The sequence below is a fragment of the Chinchilla lanigera genome, unplaced genomic scaffold (assembly GCF_000276665.1).
Source record: "Chinchilla lanigera isolate Chin_1 unplaced genomic scaffold, ChiLan1.0 scaffold00096, whole genome shotgun sequence".
NCBI classification, from domain to species: Eukaryota; Metazoa; Chordata; class Mammalia; order Rodentia; family Chinchillidae; genus Chinchilla; species Chinchilla lanigera.
The window spans coordinates 5,798,894-5,818,985 of record NW_004955497.1 but is presented as its reverse complement, the minus strand read 5'-3'; the positions used below and the strand labels follow the sequence as shown (position 1 = coordinate 5,818,985).

The window sequence follows — 20,092 nt, the reverse complement described above, 5'->3', positions numbered from 1 at the left end:
AAACTGAAAACTTTCAATATAAAGTCAAGAACAAGACAAAGACGTCCACTGTCACCACTCCTATTCAATAAAGTTCTGGAAATATTAGGCAGAGCAATCAGACGAGAGAGAGAAATAAAAAGAATAAGGATAGGAACGGAAAAGTAAAATTATCATTATTCACAGATGACGTGATACTCTACACCATGGCTGTCACCATGCCACAAAATGAATATACTAAATTACACCGCAAACACTATGGGTATAGTCTGGATTACCATGAGAAAAAGAGAAAGAAGGAAAGTCAAGAAGCTCATGAACTTTCAAAGAAGCCAAAAAAAAAAAAAGAATGGCCTGTAGGCTAAGCTCTACGGTGAACAGTCACACAGAGCAAATACAAATGAAGAAGACTATCAAGATGCATGCAAAGAGAAACATCAAACAAAAGAACAATGACAAGACTCCACAGGGAGCAATACCTGTAGACAGAGAGGGACGGTCTTGTGCAAAAGTACTTTCCAACATGATTAAACAAAAACGAAAAGAAAGGCAGAAAAGTGAGAAGTCCCTCTGCCCAAAGTCCACGCCCGGAGAGAAAAAGAAGTATTAAAAGTTATTTAAACTGGGAAGAGAAAAAGGAGGGCATGGAAGAGGATGGTTACTAAAGTCTGCTTTGTTGGAGATGGTGTTACAAGAAATCCACCCAAATAGGAAAGGTTCATTAGGCCAATGGGCTTACGTTTCAAGAAGGCCCAAGTATCCCATTCTGAACTGAAAGGCACCTTTTGCCTGCCAATAGTCAGTGTGAGAAAACATTCTTCCTCACCATTACATACAACTTTGGGTGTTATTACCAAAGGCACAGCGACTGAGGTGAACATGAGCGAGCTGGGCCTTGTGACACAGGAGCCAAGGTAATTTGGGGTAAATACGCCCAGGTGACCGACAACCCTAAGAATGATGGGTGCATCGGTGCAGTCTTACACGTCTGATAGGCGCTGCTGACAATACTTCTTACACTCATGGAAGACTATAGACCAGTCAGGAAAACCATCACTGTGAATACTACCGAACAACATTCATTCTACAGTCATCAAGAGAACTATTTATTAAATTGTAAAACATTAAATGGCCCAGTTTTATAAATCGGTCTTTTACTGGGGGTCTGCTAAGGGCTTACATGTTAGTGAGATTAAACCATTAAAAAAGTAAACATCAGTCTTTGCATTAAAGAAAAACTTCCATTAGAGAAAGGGCAAAGATGTGCATATAACAGATGTGCCTTTGGTGAAACGAAAAACATGCATTCTTTGTGACAGAAATGTTCTGTCTGGTCTGCCAGCCTCCAAGAGTACTGAGCACTTTAAATAGGCTGGGGTGGCCAGGGTACTGAGCTTTATGTTTTATTTCATTGTCACTAATTTAAACCTAAACAGGTATATGTGACATCGTGACTGAATGACTCTAAAAAACTGAAAACATTTTTTTAGAGTAGGCCAGAAATACAGATTTTAATGGGAAATTTTCTAATTCTAAAACACTGATTCTTTTAAAAAACTTTTAAAAACCTTATCTCTTGCCAAACATTCCAAATGTCAATCAAGAGAAAAGTAAAGTTGACAATTTATAATGCAATTTCTAGAGCTAAAATAAGTAAGGTATAACCCATGAATACCCCAAAATCAATGCTTAAGAAAATTTGCAGACTGATGTGTTCTGTTAAATACCATTCTTATGAAGTTTAAACATACAGTATTACATATATTTTTACATATTTATAATTATCGTACAGAAGTATAAAGTCACTCATAAAAAGTATAATATTAGCATGTTGGTTATTTCTAATTCTAATCAAGGAGAGCATATTCCATTTCTGCAGCTTTAAGAAATACCATAAAATTGCCTTTAATACAAATTTACATTCTTCCAGGTGTACCTGAACTGAGATCAGAGTGCTGCCAGGTACAGTGGCGCATGCCTATGATCCTAGTATTTAGGAGGCTGAGGAAGGACTGCTACAAGTGTGAGGCGAGCCTAGGTTACATAGTGAGTTCAGGGCAAACCTGGAGTACTCAGTGAGACCCTGTCTCAAAAAAAAAAAACCAAACAAATAAATAAAAGGTGCTCGCATGACTCCATTCTTTTCTGGAGGTATTCTGGAGGGGAGATTCAATTTCCCTGTCTTTCTAGATGTGGTCACTACATTGTTCACGGATCTCTTTCTCTTATCTCCAAAGCAAGACGCACGGAGTCTGGTCCTTACATCATTTGCTCCTGCCTTCTCTTTGACTCTTCTACTTGCGTATTCCACTGTTAAACACCATTGCGGTTATGCTGGGTCCACCCAAAAGTCCTATTCCGCACCTTAATTGCCTCTGCCCCATGCAAAGGTTTCAGGATTAGGACATGAACATCATGGAGAGGGCAGCATTATTTTCCCTACTACAGAAAGATACTTCAGAAGTAGCTTTAATTTTCTAATCTTTTATTCCTTAGTAGAGGTGTTCGGTTTGCTTTTTATTTTATCTTTTTATATGCCTCAAATACATTTGAAAGCTTTTGATTAGATTCTCTTCTAAGACAAATTTTCAAACTTTCTTAAGCCCTAATATTTCATTGAGGTCACCCAGAAGCAGCAAGGGGAAAAGGGAAGCAAGTGAGGGAGAATTAAAATTGGTTGTGTCTCAACCTGAACAGATTCTCTTTTCATCACCGTTTCTACAAAATAATTAATTTGAAGAAGGAAAAAAAATTCCAATTATTTTTAATGCACTAAAAAGTAGACTATCACCATTCAAGTATAAAGAAAACTATATTGTCTAGCTGGTGTAAGAACATGAAAGAGTAAACAAAACCCAAAATGTACAATAGATAATAGGAAAGAGAAAGAAATTGCTCAAAGGAAGGAACAACTGGCATGAGGAAAAGAAGAAAAAGAAAGTACTAAGGCATTATATGGATAGGTGGCATAACTGTACTGCTGATGTCTGACGGTTTATTGAGGGGAATAGTTAATGATTAAAAGTTTTCTGTTCATATTTTGACCAATTTTGCATGCTTATATCTGGTAATCTGAGCAATTTATGTGAAGACGGCAATTTGCAGTATAACAACCATCAGTGAATTCCTACAATCCTGTCTAGCGAAACTATGCATTGTCTCCAATGTTCTTTTAAATTACTGTTTCCTTATTCTCTTTAATGATTTGATCAATCTTCTATTCTTACATTTGGTAATCTGAGCAACTTCACTGAAGATAACAATATGTAATATAACAACCACTGTTAATCCCTATCACTTGGTTTGAAACCCCGTATCATTTTTACTGTCCTTGCTTTGTTTTGTTTGTACTTTGCTATTGTTCTTTTTTTTGCACTATTTTCTTTAAAATTAAAAAAAGAAAATATAATAAATTTGTACGTTACAAAAAGTAAATAACACGCTAACATCAGCTAAAGGATGACTATTGTGTCGTAGGGCTCAGAGATAAAACTAAAGATAAGAGAGTACTGCTGAAGGCACACAGGGAGCAGAAAAGGGTGCTAGGAAATGGCCACACACTTCTGGCTGAGACTACAGAGTAGTACTCTGGAAATAATATGAACAAGTATACTAAGTCTCATGGGGATTGCAGCTCAGCTTCAAATATCAAGGCCTGATAACAGATTAATGTCCTAGATTGTGGGCTCTTTCAGACACCAAACAAAAGTGGTCACTGTTAGAAGATACCATCTCTAAGGCAACAAATTATTTCTCAAGAAAAAATTTAAACCCCGTGTCTGAAATATAAATTAACCACACCTGTGAGGAGACAAGACAGCTAGTAGAAACTACAAATACACCCACTCACACAGGCTCCAGACAGTCTATACTAGGCCTTTATGCATACAGTTCAAGGTGATAAAAGACAATTCCAACAAAGTCCATCACAGATTTTTGAGAATAATTGTCAAACTGAAAAATACAATAAATATTTAATAACACAATTCATGAGCTTAAAAGCAGAAGCAGTACAATAGAAAGGGTGATTAATGAACTAGAGGAAACCAGAGGAAAATAAAATAAGAACAAAATGACAAAAATCATGAAGGAGAGGGTAAGAGAGACAACAGACAGTAAGGATGAGAAGGGTTAACATAACTGAATTCTAGAGAGAAGACCAACAAGGACTGACAAATCCTAAGGGAGACAAATACTTAAAGAGACAATGGCTAAAAATTTTCTCAAACTAATAATACAGAATTATATTCTTCAACATTATGAATCACAACAGCATTAACTAAAGAGGAAAGCCACACTTGGGGACTTTAAAAAAAGAGAAAAAAGGAAAACATCGAAAGAAGTTCATGAAAAAAAGTACACTGGAACAACTAGACCGACAGCTGACTTTTTGATGAAAACAGTAGAAAGCATAAGAGTAAAAACATCTTTAAACTACTAAAAGAGAGTAAATGCTAACCTAGAATTCTTTACTCTGTGAAATATCCTTCAAGAGTGAAGGCAAATAAAGACATTTTCTGATCATCCAAAGAAAACTGCCAACAATTCTACAATAAACAAAAATTAAAGAATATTCTTCAGGCAGATAATAATAAAGGAATAAATAAGAAATTGTAAAGGTGACAGTCATTCCAAATAAATGTAACAGTGATAATATCTTCTAAAATATAAACACAAAATTAAAATATAATTGCCATATTAAGTTAGAGATGGAGTAAAGAGAGTTGAAACATTCTGATATTCTTGCATTGTTTAGAAAAATGGTATGTATATCAATTAATGTTATACATTGCCAAGTCAAAAATATATATTTTAATCTCTAAATAATTGCAAGAATAGCAAGAATCTAGTATTTCCAAGTTAATACAAAAAAGAAAATGGAAACACAGCACCATAATATTTACAAGTACAGAAAAGAAACAAAAGCTGGAGAGATTAACGGGAAGCAAGAAAGATGTACATGGAATTTATCAGTAGGTACAAAAATATAAATCAATTATATGCCTGTTAGGCTTCATTTAAAAAATGCACAAGAGACACAACTAAAATATAAAGAATCAAAAAGAATTAAAAGTAGCTAGGTATGGTGGCACATGCCTGCAATTCAAGCACTTGGGAGACTGAGGCAGGAAGTCACAAGTTGAAGCCACTCTGGCAATTTAACAAGACCCTGTTTCAAAATAAAAATTTTAAAAAGGGCTTGGGTGGTAGCTTAGTAACAGAGCACCTGCCTAGCACAAGGCCTTGGTTCAATTCCCAGTACTGGAAATAAAGAAAAAGGAAGAGAAATGGTACACTGTGCCAAATATCCAAAACAAACCCCCCCAAAATCTAATATGGCTGTATTAATAACAATATTAAGGCAAAAATCATTACTAAAGTATAAGTTTATAATGACATAATTTCAACTAAATTTGATCTAATAGACATATATAAAAAAATTCACTAATTGTAGTTATACAGGCTTTTCAAACACATAAAACACTAAAACTGACCCTATGCTAGATCACCAAAGCAAAGTCTTAAGTTGTCCCAGGATAGAAATAATACAGTATGTTCTCTGTTCAAAGAGAAATTAAGCTATTAAATAATAAAAAAAGAAATTAAGAAATATATTTCTAGGTAATCCAAGTATCAACTAAGGTATTTAAAAAGAAATTCTGGGGAAAAAAAACTTCAAAATATAAGGCACAGAATGTATCATCTGACTAGCTTGCGGGAGAACCTGGGTCCAATTCCCAGCACTACAGATAAAAGGGGGTATGGTGCTAAAGGTACTTACAAAGAATGTATGACATACGCTAAGGCTACAGTTAGTAAAGAAGAAAGAAATTAAACTAAAAGGAGGTAGAAAGAAAAAAGGAATGGTGGGCATGGTGCTGCACACCTGTAATCCCAGCACTCAGGAGGCCCAAGCAAAAGGATTTCCACCAGTTCAAGGATAGGCTGGGCTATACAGCAAGACCTTATCTCAAAAAGCTTAAAAAAAAAAAAAAAAAAAAGATTTTATATATATATATACACACACACACACAAATACACATAGAAACACAATATACATAAATACATTAAATAGAAAAAAGTAGAAAAAACCCAACAGTGCCAAACACGGACTCACTAAAAATATCAATAAACCTGATAAATTTCTGTACCGATCCAAGAATATGTCAAATTTAAAGTACCTATAAAACACTTAATAGAGATTTAACATTTAAGGTACTTGGATACAGACCTTAAATACACTATTCACCTCCCTCAGTTTATCTTTCCTAAAATACAACAATTTATCGTATTTCCTTGTCTCCAGACCTCTCTACCCAATTTACTCTCTATTCTGAGCTACACCAACCCTTCTAAGAGACGAAGAAAAGGCAATCACATATGAAAGACAAAGCTGCAAAACTAGCTACAAGAAAGAAATCTAGTGTTTAAAAATATCAGAACTATAAAGTAGTCATCTGGATCCCAATTTCTCTATCTGTTTCATAAAAGGACTCCTTCAATGGAATTGAGAATACTTTTTGGCCCATGTAGTCCAGAACTCCCATATCTGTACCAGTTCGTTTATACACAAGAAACTAAAATGCAAGAAATTGGCTGAAAAATGGAAAGACCTATAAGTGACCTAACAAACTTCAATTTTATAGGAAACCAAAGAGGTTATTCAAAGCTATGCATTTTATGTGCAGTCTGGGGAAGGTTAAGCCCCCAATCTCATTTGGAAATACTTGAGACTCCACTTCAGTTCTGAGTAAAGGAAAGAGGAGCTCAGGGGTAGCTTAGCAGCACTTCTGGACATGGTTCAGGGGGAGATCTTGCAAACTCTCCCCTTACCTTCTGTGGATCACTTTAAACCAAAAATAGGGGACTTACTATGCAACCAAAAACTGGAGTAGAAAATAGCTCTCCACAGACAGACCAACAACTCCTCACTAAACAAAAGAATACAGTGACAACCTTACACAGATAAAATCCAGATGCTCAAACCCCAGTCATATACCAGAGAAGGCAGTCTTGGGACAAAGACCTTACAGATAACATAATACCAAGAATGACAGAAGCCAGGGTGGTGGTGCACACCAGTACTCAGCAAGTTCCAGGTCAGCATAGACTACAAAGTAAGTTCAAGGCCAGCTGGAAATACATAGTGAGACCCTGTCTCAAAAGGCGGGGAGGGTGGAGGAACATGAGAAAAACAAGTTCTTATTGTTAGCTAAGAAAGTGAAGGAAAAAAATTGTGTGATGAAAGTGACATGATGAGAGACATCCCATTTTATCCTTAAACTCAAAAGACATTTCTCAAAATACTAATGGATAACCCTGCAAAATCTCTATTGACACTGATGTTATAATATCAGTCTTACTTCCTACCACTGTTATAGGACCTGGAGTCCACAAACTATTCTCACCCTCAGGCCTTTTACCGGAGCTATTTCTTTCCTCCTTTGTGGTGTCAGCAGGTTATTTAAAGGGGAGGAATCCACAAGCACTGCGCAGTAGAAATTAACAGTTTAAATGTTCTGTGCTTGAAGAGGTTGAGGCAGGAGGATCCCAAGCTTGGAGCCAGCCCAGGTAACTGGTAAGACTCTGTCTTGAAAAGGAGTGGAGGGGTAGGGAGAGCTGGGGATACAGCTCAAATGGAAATGCTTTGGGTTCAGACCTTGGTACTTTTACCGCCCTTGTAATCCCCAAGATCTCCTATATTCAAACATATTCAATAACCAGGTCACAGCTAATTTGGACATTGATTACTGGTAGAATAGTAGTATGGGCCAAAGCATGCCTTCCCACCCATCATGGGCTAGGGACCACCTCTTCATCAATCTTTATGAGTCCTGGTCCTGCCCAGGGACCTGCCTAACTTCCAAACACTACCCACAGTAGTGGCCCATAAATCAGTTCCTGGGAAAATCCCTAACTCAGGTAGGGCTGCAGAAACACCTCAAGGTAAACAAAAGTAACTTTTGTCCATGGACAAACTCATTATCTACTCAACCACATGGGTTGCCTCATGGATACAACTGTAACAGAGTAATTTATGGGGAAGGGCATTTGCACTTAACACTGAGGACATGAGTCAGCACCAGCTGTCAAACACACGCAGGACAGCACTCTGGACAGGACTTGAATCCTTGACCAAAAATAAAAGATGGCTTTCCCTGACCCTGGGGGCCACTGGGAGCCTTTCCCTGGCCCAAGATCTCTCTGCAGAGTGTATTCCTTTTCTGCCTTCAATAAATGCGCATTTCACTCTTTTTCGTGTGTCACATCCAATTCTTTGTCTGGGATACTGAGAATCAGTCAATCAGTCAATCAATCCATCCATCAGTCTCTCCCTCCCGTCCCCACAGACCTACAGAATCAAACCAAATATTATTTCACCTTGACCACCCCGTTAGGCCACATATTTTACACCTGTAGAGGCTGAACCCACCAAGGCTCAGATGAACTCACTTCAGATATCAACACAGCCTTGGGCAATACTCTCTAAAAGTGGAAGTTAAAAAGGACTAAAACCATTAGATGAAAACCTAGTAACACGAAAGACAAATTCACCTCCTATCAGTATTAGAGATACTCTCATAAAAAGGACACAGATTTATTCAGGGTCTCTGGCATAAATAGACTATGCATGTCTGTCTGTCTGTCTCTCTGTTCATATATATAAAAAATACGATAGATATTTCACACCTACAGAAATCTTTCTTTAGTGTCTCTTTAGATGAAAATAACCAACATCCATTCCTCTTGAGAAAATTAACAATTCATCTAGACAAGTAATGCCCCAACTTTTCAACAAGTCCTCAACCTGAAGAAGAAAGAAGAAATAAGGAGAGGTAAAAAGGAGCCAAGGCAAACATAGTCCCTAAGCCTAATCAGAGGCTCTCTGTATCTCTACACCACACCTTACTCACTAGGCTTACAACCAACCATTTCAGAAACTAAAGATTCAGCTTATTCTTTTCTCATATACTGATTTTCTACTTGGATAGAAAACTTACAAAGCCAGACTAACCAGACCCTAACTGCACTGAGATTGAGGAATAAACTAAGAAAGGGAGGATTTGTAACAGGGTCTTCGAGACTGGGCCGCAGGTACCAAGTGAGTAACCAAAAGGATACAGCCTGGCATCCTCGCCTTCAGTTCATGTCTCCCTTATTACCTTAAAACTCCGGGTCAGACCCCTGTTCCACTCTGCCTGTAGGCATGATAATCACTTATAGACTGTCTCCTATATTTACCTGGTCTATCTCATTCCCCTCAAGACATCAAGGTAACAGTAAATAAAAACTTAGGGTCCATAGGTATACTCAACTGCCAGCTTTCACAATGGCCAGTTCCAACTCTCCCAAGCCACCCCATGATGCTTAAACCTACAATCATTGAAGGTTTCAGGAAGAGCAGAACCCCGCAGATCACCATATGGTCTCTCCTCCCAAACAGAACCATGATGGAAATGGAGACACCCCAAGGAATCACAATCATTTCAGGGAACCTAACTGCCCCTCAAACCTATAAGGATTCCTCTGGAGCTATGAAATCAGGACTGGGTTAATGATCAATCAGACAGCAGTCCACCTCAGTATTTTATAATACCGATACCCTCTTCCTTGTGAAAGGGCCATTCTGAAACTTCTTCACCAGAATGCACTCCCTCCAGTTACTCAAGTTGGAGTCTTTGTCCTCAATGTCACTTACTTTCAATTTTGTTTAATCAACCTATGTTTCTCACCAACACATCCTGAAATTCCCTTTCTATGATGACGTCAGCAAACCTACTACCTACTGAATGCCAGAAACTGACTAGAGGTTCCCGTCTCCTCTTTGGGGACCTTTTGTTGTGTCTGAATGATAAAGTAGGCAAGCTCTAAGACTGACTCCATTTTTATTCAGAAAAGACTATTTCCAAAGAGAAGTTACAATCTGATTAAAGTATACTGCGTGGAGCCCATGATTTATCCTAAAGAGGTCAATCGTTTACTCTGTATACTGAACCTTTCAGACAATCATAAAAATTCCTGCATTTCATTGACTAGAACAGGCAGTGAGTTTTCACTTTTTTATAACTGATGATTATTAAAGGATTAACCAAGTCCTCACTAAGCAAACCTTTTCCCTGGAAACCTAAACGCGAACAGATCTTTTATAATTTAAAATAAGTACTCCAGTAACTTCCTACTCTAAGGCTGCCTAATTATCATAGACTCTTCTGCCTATTCATACCTGAGAGATTTGAACAAGCCCTCCTGTTCTGATTTAACTTCATGGGAATCAGAGATCAAAGCTTACCACAGTTTCTCTTGATGCAGTAACAACAGACTACGCATCTTTTCTAAGAGAGCCACAGTAGCCAAACAGAGGCTTCTGTTGACTTGGTTTAAGGATCTTCTTTAAACTTCAGGGTCTTTCATGCTGTACAACCTTTGTTGCTCATTGAAAAACAACATGTTTAGCAAGGAGGCTTACCTCATAAAATCCTATTACTGTATCCTCACATATCTCCATTGTTGTAACACTTCATGAGTCAGCAAACTATGGCTTATGGGCCAAATCCAGCCTGTGGCCTATTTTTGTATGGCTCCTAAGAATGGTCTTCATATTTTTGAAGGATTGCTTAAAAAAAGAACATACAACGTAGGCCCACTGACTAAAGCATTCACTACCTGGCCCTTTAAAGGTCAAGTATTGTTTATAAGCCACTTGGCCTATGGTATTTTGTTACAGCAGCCCAAACTAACACATAACAATATAGCCAGTCTTACCATCAACAAGTATAAGCAACTTTTCTCCAGGATTGTTCTAAACAACCCCTTTATGTCCTAAAATCTACACCCATGGTCTTTTGAAAAAACACAGACACAAAGAGAATCCTTAAGGGGTGGTAAAGAGATGGAAAATCACCCTTATAAGTTATATGCCTGTACTAATTCCCCAGAGCAAACATCAGTATTGTACATTACAAAGAGCAAAAAGGAAGGAGAGGCAACACACAGCCTCTTTCCCTCCCTTACTCTGTATGCAAACTACCCGTCCCAGGGCAGGTGCAGCACTCTCACCATAATCGCAGCATTGGACCCTGAGCCAATCACAAACTCTAGAAGCCCACCCCATGACTGCCCGAGGCTTTGGGGGGACATCCAGACACAAAACGCAACAGTGTGTGATGCTAGATCATGGGTGTATGATACTGGATCAGTCCACTGATGCGTATAACTGGGGGTATGCTGGGAGGTGAAGCTGGTGGGAAGAGGTGGGTCACGGGGAAGGCAGACTACACAAACTCAACCCCATGCTCTTCTGTTTTAGAGCTACCCAATGATACTGACATTAGAAATTTCACTGCCTGGCACCAGAACACTCCTAATAAGCGACATCATGTTACCATATTTTTAACAACCCCAATTACAGGTGTTTTGCACCAACAGGTTATCAGGCAGCGCCTAAAGACTAATGTTAAATCTGTAGCATAGAAACCTATTGATACTACTTGCAAGCGTATTGGTGATTTTTCTTTTTTTAATCTTGGTAAACTTAAAACCCCTCTGGGATAATTGTGGGTGTCGCCCGGAGCCCATTCTGACTCATTTGTTTCCCTTCTTGGAAACAATTTGAAAATCTAATTTCCTACACACGAAAGGGGATTCTGAACTGCTTCCTTCTCACATCAAGTTTCCTCAATTCCTGCTTTACAAGAGGCGGGCAGAATAGGAAGGAATTTACATGCTCAGGATTAGGGAATCGCCTGGGAACTAAACAAGACCAAAGAACTCTTTGTCCAAGTGGCTTATGAAACCAGATAGGCAGATGACAGTTCAGAAAAGAGCTACTTTAGATACTACGGATTAAACATGTTCATAACCTTTCAATCTCCCTGACGCTTTTACTAATATTTTAAAAAATGCAGGTACATCAAAATACAGAATCAGGCAATTTCCCCAATAATTCTACATCTGGTTTTGTGGGCTCCCCCCTCAATCTCATGCACTCGGAAGGTGACTGGATCGTGGGGTACTGCACTCCTCAGTGGTCTCACCCACTGTTGAGGTAAAAAGGCTAAATGTGCCGCTGGGAGGTGGGGCTCATGGAGGTGAGCCGCAGGAGGTGTGACCTTGGAAAGTATTTTCTTGTGCCTGGCTCCTCCCTTCTCTGCTTCCAGGCTGCCTGGGGTAAGCAGCTTTCCTAGGTCCTGCCTCTCTGTCATGCTGCTTCTGCTTTACAGCCAGCAGATTAGGACTGAAACAATGAGTCAACATAAACCTCTATTCCTTTAAATTGTGCGTGTTAGGCATTTTGTCTCAGCAACAAGAAAATGATAAAAGACATCTGGCTTCACTCTGGCTTAGATATGGTGTACAGGCTCTAATCATAACCCTTTCCCTAGTATTTGTGAGACAGTACTCAGGTACTGAATGCATTCAGAGTACTGAATGCTGCTATTCAGCCCATGGTCTGACAAACAACCACGTAGTAAAAGGAAAGGAAACTGGCACTTAAAAAGTTTAGAATGGTCAACACCCCCTTTCTTGCCCTCTCCTCCCTCCCTCCCCTTCCCCTCCTCTTCCATAGTCTGCTATGTAACCATGAAACTTCACAATGATAAACAACCAGACTGATCATATTCCCAGATGCTGATGCTTGGTGTGAGAGGAGGTAGCAGCAGAGAACAAAAACCACGTACAACCACATGTTATCTACATTAACATGGCCCCAGCATTTATCTTAGTATCAACTACTTTTCAGGAACTCTTACACAGGAAGATGAAGCTGCAAATATCTTTGATTTAGGAATATCTCCGGAATATGTCCATGTGAAAAACACACTACTCATCACCCCTTGTCCAAGACAGTAAGTCATTCAATTAAGTTCATGTGAGATGCTACTCTCAAAACACATTTAAAAAGACTCTGCCTATTGTCATGATTTTGCTGTATCCAAACTGGACCTCTGCAGTGAAAAGATGTGCATGACCAAATACCAAAAGTTTATAAATATTCCTCCTTTACCTTCTCCTATCTAGACACTACTGAGATTCTGAAAAGACAGAAACCTCCTTTATTACACCAATAAATGAGGCTTTGTTTTATTTGTAAGATACTTTGGTCATGTTCTGTTTGTTTTGGTTTTGGTTTTTTTGAGACAGAGTCTCACTCCATACTTCAGGCTGGCCTTAAACTCACGGCAATCAAGTGCCGGGATTATTGGCATGCACCACCATACCCAGCTTGGTCATCTTATCAGGAAGCCCAAGAAAGGCTCTACAGATCTCTAAACCTAGGAGATCCCTAAAAAGGAGCATGTTCCCTACCTGACCTCCATATACGCAAGGATCATTCAGTCAATGTACTGGTACTAATAAGCTGCTGAGAAAAACCATATTTAAGGGAAGCCACTAACAAGGAGAGACCAAAACAGGTTAAAGGAAACACAGTCAATGCTCCAAAGAGAATATTTAAAACAACTGTATCGGGGCAAAGGACCTAATGGCATTTCTCAAAAGAAGACATACAAATGACCAACAGGTACATGAAAAATATTCAAGATCACTCGTCATCAGAGAAATGCAAATTAAAAACAGTGAGACATCATTTCACTTAGAGTGCTGCATCCAAAACTAGATGGAAAAGACCAAAGTAACAATGCTAGTAAGAATGTAGAAAGGAAAACTCTTACATATTGTTTGTGGGAGTTTAATAGTACAGCTATCACAGAAAACAGTACAGAACTCCTCAAAAAACTACAAACAGAAATACTCCATGATCCAACAATTTAGAGCATATACTGTAGTACACACTATACTATAATGTATATACTAGGTATATATCCAAAGGAAATAAAATCAGTGTGTCAAAGAAATAAATATGCTCCCATTTTCAGGGAGGCTTTATTCGTAACAGTCGAGATAGAAATAAATCAACTTAAGTATTCATCAACTGATGAATGACTAAATTATGGTGCGCGCGCGCGTGCGTGCGCGCGCGCACACACACACACACACACACACACACCCGCCCCGGACAATGGGCAAGAATCATGACCACAGGTAAAGGCTCTAACTGTCTTAGAGTAAAGAGTCCTCAGCAAACTTAAGCGAATCACTTACTGTTGAATGAATATTATTCAGCCCTAAAATTTTTTTTAAAAACCTGTTATTTGCAACCATAAGATGAAAGGGAAAAGCATTATGCAAAATAAGCCAACCGAGAAGTACAAATACCGCATGATCTCACTTACATGAGAAATCTAAAAATGTCAAACTCACAGATGCAGAGGACAGAATGGTAGTTACGGGGTACCAGGGATGTGAGATGTTAGTCAAAGAACACAAAATTTCATTTAGTGAGTAAATTCAAGAGATCTGTGGAACAAAGTAACTATAATTAATCAAGATGTACTGTATACTTAAAAATCACATACAGAGTGGATTTTACGTGTTTTCATCACAAAAAATGTGAATTAATTAATTCACAAAGTACACCCATTTCAAAACATCATGTCATCCACCATAAATATATACCTGTATATACAATATTTACTTGTCAATTTAAAAAAACTAAAAATCACAAACTACTACATCCATAAAATATAAACAAGATTATAAAAAATTCAGATGATAAATAATATATATGAAACATCCCTAGTCCTTTTTTTTTTTTTTAATTTTGAGACATGGTCTTGCTAAATTGCCCAGGTAGGGCTTGAACTTGCCACTCTCCCACCTGTGCCTTCTTCAGTACTGGAATTACACGTGTGCAATCACCATGCCCAGTGAAAGAACAATTTTTAATGACTGCCTAAGAATCCTGTATGGCTGTATATCATAACTTGTTGAGTATTAAATGTAGATTTTTCAGTGAATGCTTAGGGATTATTTATATTCATTTAAATCTGTAATGTAACCAAAGTAACATTAAAAAGGTGTACATTGCACCTGCTCCTGCTTGGAGATTTCTAGTCTAACTGAAACTGAAGCCTTACTCTTCTGAACTGGTAGGAATCATGGCAGACTTCTCTACAAAAACTGTAAAGGCCAGGAGGACTTGGAGTGAAGTGTCTCAAGCCCTAAAAAGTAACATCTTCCAACTCTGATTTGTATGTGCTCAGCAAAACTTTCTTTAAAGCTGATGGACATATGAGGTATTTCCATGACACAGACCACCTCAAGAAACTGACGGCCACCAAGCCAGCATTACAAAAAAAATTTAAGAACCTCCTAGAAAAAAGACAATGAAGCCAACAAAACCAATTTGTCAAAAAAAATGAATACAGGGGGCTGGGGATTTAGCTCAGTGGCAAAAGCGCCTGCCTGGCAAGCACAAGGTCGTGAGTTCGGTTCCCGGTACCGGAGAAAAACCAAAAAAAAATAAAAAATAAAAAATGAATACACCCGGAAAGATAAGCTGCTAAGCAAAACAGGAAATCAACAGGAAAATAATGTAATTCCAGGAAAAGTCAGTACCACTCAATAATAACTCTCAATGTGAATGGCCTCCATTCCCCAATCAGAGACACAGACTGGCAGAAGGGATCAAGAAACAAAACTCAACAATAGGCGGTATACAAAAACACTTTCCGCGGTGTATGGCAGCACACATCTGCACTCAGGAGGCTGAGCTGGAGGACCACTGTGAGTGAGAGGCCAATTTGAACTACACAGCGAGACCCCATCTCAAAAACCCAAAAATAAATAAATACATAAATAAATAAACACATTTAATTCAAAGATACTCAAGGTTAAAAATCAAAACAATATTTTATGCAGTGGGAACCCAGAAAACACCAGGAGTTGCTATTCTAATTTCAGACAAAGTGAACTTCAAGCCAAGACTGACCAGAAGAGATTAAAGAAGGTCACACATACTGGTTAAGGAAATTATTTCAACAGGAAGAGCTAACAATTATAAATATATACACACCAATACCAGTGCACCCAACTTCATAAAGCAAACACTAGTATACACAAAAAATAATATGAACACCAATATAATTGTAATGGGGATCTCAATACTCCACTGTCACAAAGGGACAGATCAACTACGGAGGAAAAAAACAAGAAGTATCACAGTTAAACCAAACCTTTGAACAGGTGTTTATATAAAATGTTCTACCTAGCAACAAGAGAGTTCACATTCTTCTCAGCAGCACACAGAATGTTCTCCAAAAGAGACCACATACTAGCTGATAAAGCATGCTTAAGTAAATGTAAAAGAACGGAAATTATCCCATGCATATCAGACCACAGTGCAGTGAGATTAGAAATCCGTGGCAAAACACACCACAATAACGATACAAACACATAGAAATTAAGTAATACCCTCTTGAACAATCAACAGGTCACAGATGAAATTAAAGAAATTAGAGTTTCTACAAAGGATAATTTGATATACTGGAACATATGGGACACGATAAAAACAGTCTCAAGAGAGAAGTTCATATCGTTTACACACTCCTCAAAAGAAGCAAAATATCGTTTACATGCTCCTCAAAAATAACACTCTTGCCAGGCATGTAGTTCAGCAGCACAGTGTCTGCCTGGCAAGAGCGAAGCCCTGGGTTCAATTCTCTGTACCAAAAAAACCACTAGGCCTACGGCAATGGTGCATGCCTGAAATCCCAGCACCTGGGAGGCTGAGGCAGGAGGATCGCTATGTGTTCGAGGTCAGCCTGGGCTACACAGTGAGTTCAAGACCTGGCTGAACTACATAGCAAGAACCTGTCTCTCTCAAAAAAAAAAAAATCTCATAAACTCATCTAATGTACAGTTCATACTTAAATTTCCCCAAATGTTCAAAAATTGCCTTTTATCCTGGTTTTTATTAAATCCAGGAACCATACACTGAATTTGGTTGTTATGTCTCCTTAGTTTTACTTTAAATTAAACTCCACCACTACCACCACCAGCTTTTCATCATGCTAATTTTCTTAGAGGATAGACCAGTGGTCTAGATTTATCTGATCATTCCTTTATGATTAGACCTAAGTTAAAGATTTTTGTCAAGAATACTATACTGGGGCTGGGGATTTAGCTCAGCGGCAAAGCGCCTGCCTGGCAAGCACAAGGTCGTGAGTTCGGTTCCCGGTACCGGAGAAAAGCAAAAAAAAAAAAAAAAAAAAAATACTATACTAATGGCTTTCTTTTCATATTGCATCACAGAAGAAGGCAAAAATGATATACTATTTATTTATAAGGCTAAAATCAGTCATTCTGTTAAGCTGGTTACTTCTAGGTCTCTCCATTATAAAGGTACATTTTTTCCCTTCCAATTGTAAATAAATCATGGATTGATACTTTGTGTCACATGAATGTTTTTATTTCTCAACAAGCTTTCATTCAATGGCTTTAGTATCTATTTATGACTAGTGCTTGCACTAATTAGTACACTTGGAATTACAAAATTGTCTTATTCTCGTTCTTTCTACCTCTGTCATATGGCATTCTTCAATAAAGAACACCCTCTTCCCCTTTTACTATTAATATGAACTAATGGATTCTTTAAATGATATAACAAATATTCTTTTGGATGTTTAAATTGCCCTAAATGTGATCCAACATGGCACAGCCCAGGGCTGATCACATGTCTCTTCGTGACCAACTTCCATCCCCCTCACAAGACTACAACTTCCTGTTTCCTTTCCCAGGCACAAACCAATGAGCATCCCTTATGTCACTCAGCCTGCCCCATAAACTCCTCCCCCAACCCAGCCCAATGTTTTTTCCCAGCTACCTGCTTCAGAAGGTCCTTGCATCTCTCTCTGCAGCCTTCCTGTGCCCGACAATAAAGGCTCTTTTTACTTTAAAAAATAAATAAAGGAATAAATAAAAAATAAACTGCCCCAAATATGGCCAATAAAAACTACTGCAAGTTGGTTCTTATTCTCGTCGTAATATTATCTTTGATGTCACCAGAGGACAAACGGAACGTAAGGTCTCAGCGAGTCAATCAAACAGTATAAGACAATTCAGTGAGGCTACTCCACGTAACTTGCTATTCTTTCAAGTTTTCCCCTCTCAATTAATGGCACTGGCACTGTCAACACAGTTGTTTAAATCAGAAACTTCAGAATAACTCTCAACACTTTTCTTGCCCTCACTACTTAGAGAAGGAAGCAGGGTGGTCAGACAATTGGAGAGCTATTATTTTCTAGTGCATACCAATCTCAGTCTATATATCTGACATTACCATTTCATTTTTTCAAACTGCTTCAAGCATTGTTTAAAAAACATAAAACTGTGGTTCACCAACTTTTAAAAGTGGCCAGGCAAGGTGGCGCAAGCCTGTAATCCCAGCACTTGGGAGGCAGAGGCCGGAGGAGCATCTCAAGTTTGAGACCAGCCTGGGCTATAAAGTGAGCTCAAGGCCAGCCTGAACTGCATAATGAGACCCTGTCTCAAAAAGACGAAGAAAGAAAGAAAGAAATCAACTTTTAAAAGCAAAATACTCATCTCTAGGTTTTGGCATAACTTCAATTTTTTCAAGATTTACAGCTGATTCAGGCTGTTCTCTAATAATGGTTCCTCATATTTTATAATGAAATCTCAAGAACTGATAGGAACCTACAAGTCATCTAGTCCAAACAGCCATCCATCCAATAGCTGAATTTCTTCTATGACAACATCAATTTGTCATGTATAACATGCTTGTCAAAAGAACAAATTCTTTGCTTCTATTCCATGCTTAGAGAACTCTTACAAAGCTCTACCTTAGAGTACACAAAAATGTGTCCTTTTTTGCTTCAAGTTAGTCTCAGGTCTACATCCTGGGTCACTGTGGTGTACTGACAACCGGTGGTCAACTTGTGACCCCCAGGTGAACTAAATCAGTGTGTGCTGAGTAAGGAAGGCCCACCTCAGGATTGCTGCCAACAAAATAAAAAGGAGAACTGGAGAAAAAGAAGAGAAAGCCGTTACAAAGCTGTTGGATTTCCTGGGGCTGTTGGTTCTCTTGGAGGAACTTGTTATGCTGGTTTTCCTAATATGAATGCGGCTATTATCATCGAAGGAACTCGGGATCTTGTTGTCACTGAGAATGGCTACGGTTCACTTTAGAGGAGCTCTGGTCCCTACTTTGAGCATTGCTTCCTGGCTCTGGAGGGGAAGATGGTGCACTGGTCAGTGTCCTGGAGAAACTTGTCAGGCTGGCTTTCCTAATATAAAATTTTGGCTGTCACCATGGAGGAGCTCGGGACCTTGTTGTTGTAGAGGACGCCTGTGGCACCTTTCAGGGGAGCTCTGGTCTTTACTTTGAGCATCGCTTTCTGGCTCCAGTGCAGATCCCTCAGCCTGCTAGGACAGATCCTTCATCCTGCTGGCACAGACTTTCTAGCTTCCACCACTGACTCTGCGTCTTCCTAGCGCAAATCCATGATATGCACGAGACATTATCGTGGGTTCGTGGACTCCAGCTGGACTCACGGGGGGCACTGTTATGGGCTCTAGGTCTTTAGCTAGACTCATGCAGGACACTGCCATGGGATCCAGGTCCGCAGCTGGATTCCTTGGTCTTAGTGTGTGGACAGATTTCCTGCACTCTTTGTACATGCCTCTTCGGGTGACTACTGCAAAATAATTCTATAAATTACGTGTCCTGTACTGCTTCCCTCGTAAACCGTGATTATAACAGTAATAAACCAGTTTTGTCCCTCTTCCACTGATGAACAAAAGCAGACATTAGAAACAACACCCGTGGGGGAGAACGTACTTCTACCCCTTCCTTTAAATCTCCAAAGACTAAGAATGAAACCTTAAAATAGCTTATTTACATTGAGTAATTATGAATATATCTGAATATTCATTCATGAATAGATCTACACTTTCAAGGAATTTAATTAAGTTTCTATTTTAAAATAAAGTACTGTAGAACTTTTACCCTCATGTCCTATTTCAAGAGTGGGAAAAGAACTAACGCTCCACAGGCTGAGATTTAAAAATAAGTACAACTTATCTAGATGATTACAGCTTCCTGTACTTTAAAATTCATCCCTTTAATTTTTTTTTTTTTTTTTGCTACTGGGAATCAAACTCATGACTTTGTGCTTTCCAGGCAGGCGCTGAACCGCTGAGCTATATCCCTGGCCCATTCCTTTAATTTCCAAGGGGAAAAGCCTAAACCATC

General features: G+C 38.7%; 1 protein-coding gene and 1 pseudogene across 1 annotated transcript in view; one reads left to right on the top strand and one right to left on the bottom strand.

Annotated features, from left to right (window-relative positions):
• Positions 1-20,092, bottom strand: part of Cdk8 (cyclin-dependent kinase 8) — a gene marked incomplete at its 5' end in the record, with an annotated part of 126,836 nt that overhangs the window by 89,087 nt on the left and 17,657 nt on the right.
• LOC102027421 lies at positions 143-1,014 on the top strand (annotated as a pseudogene).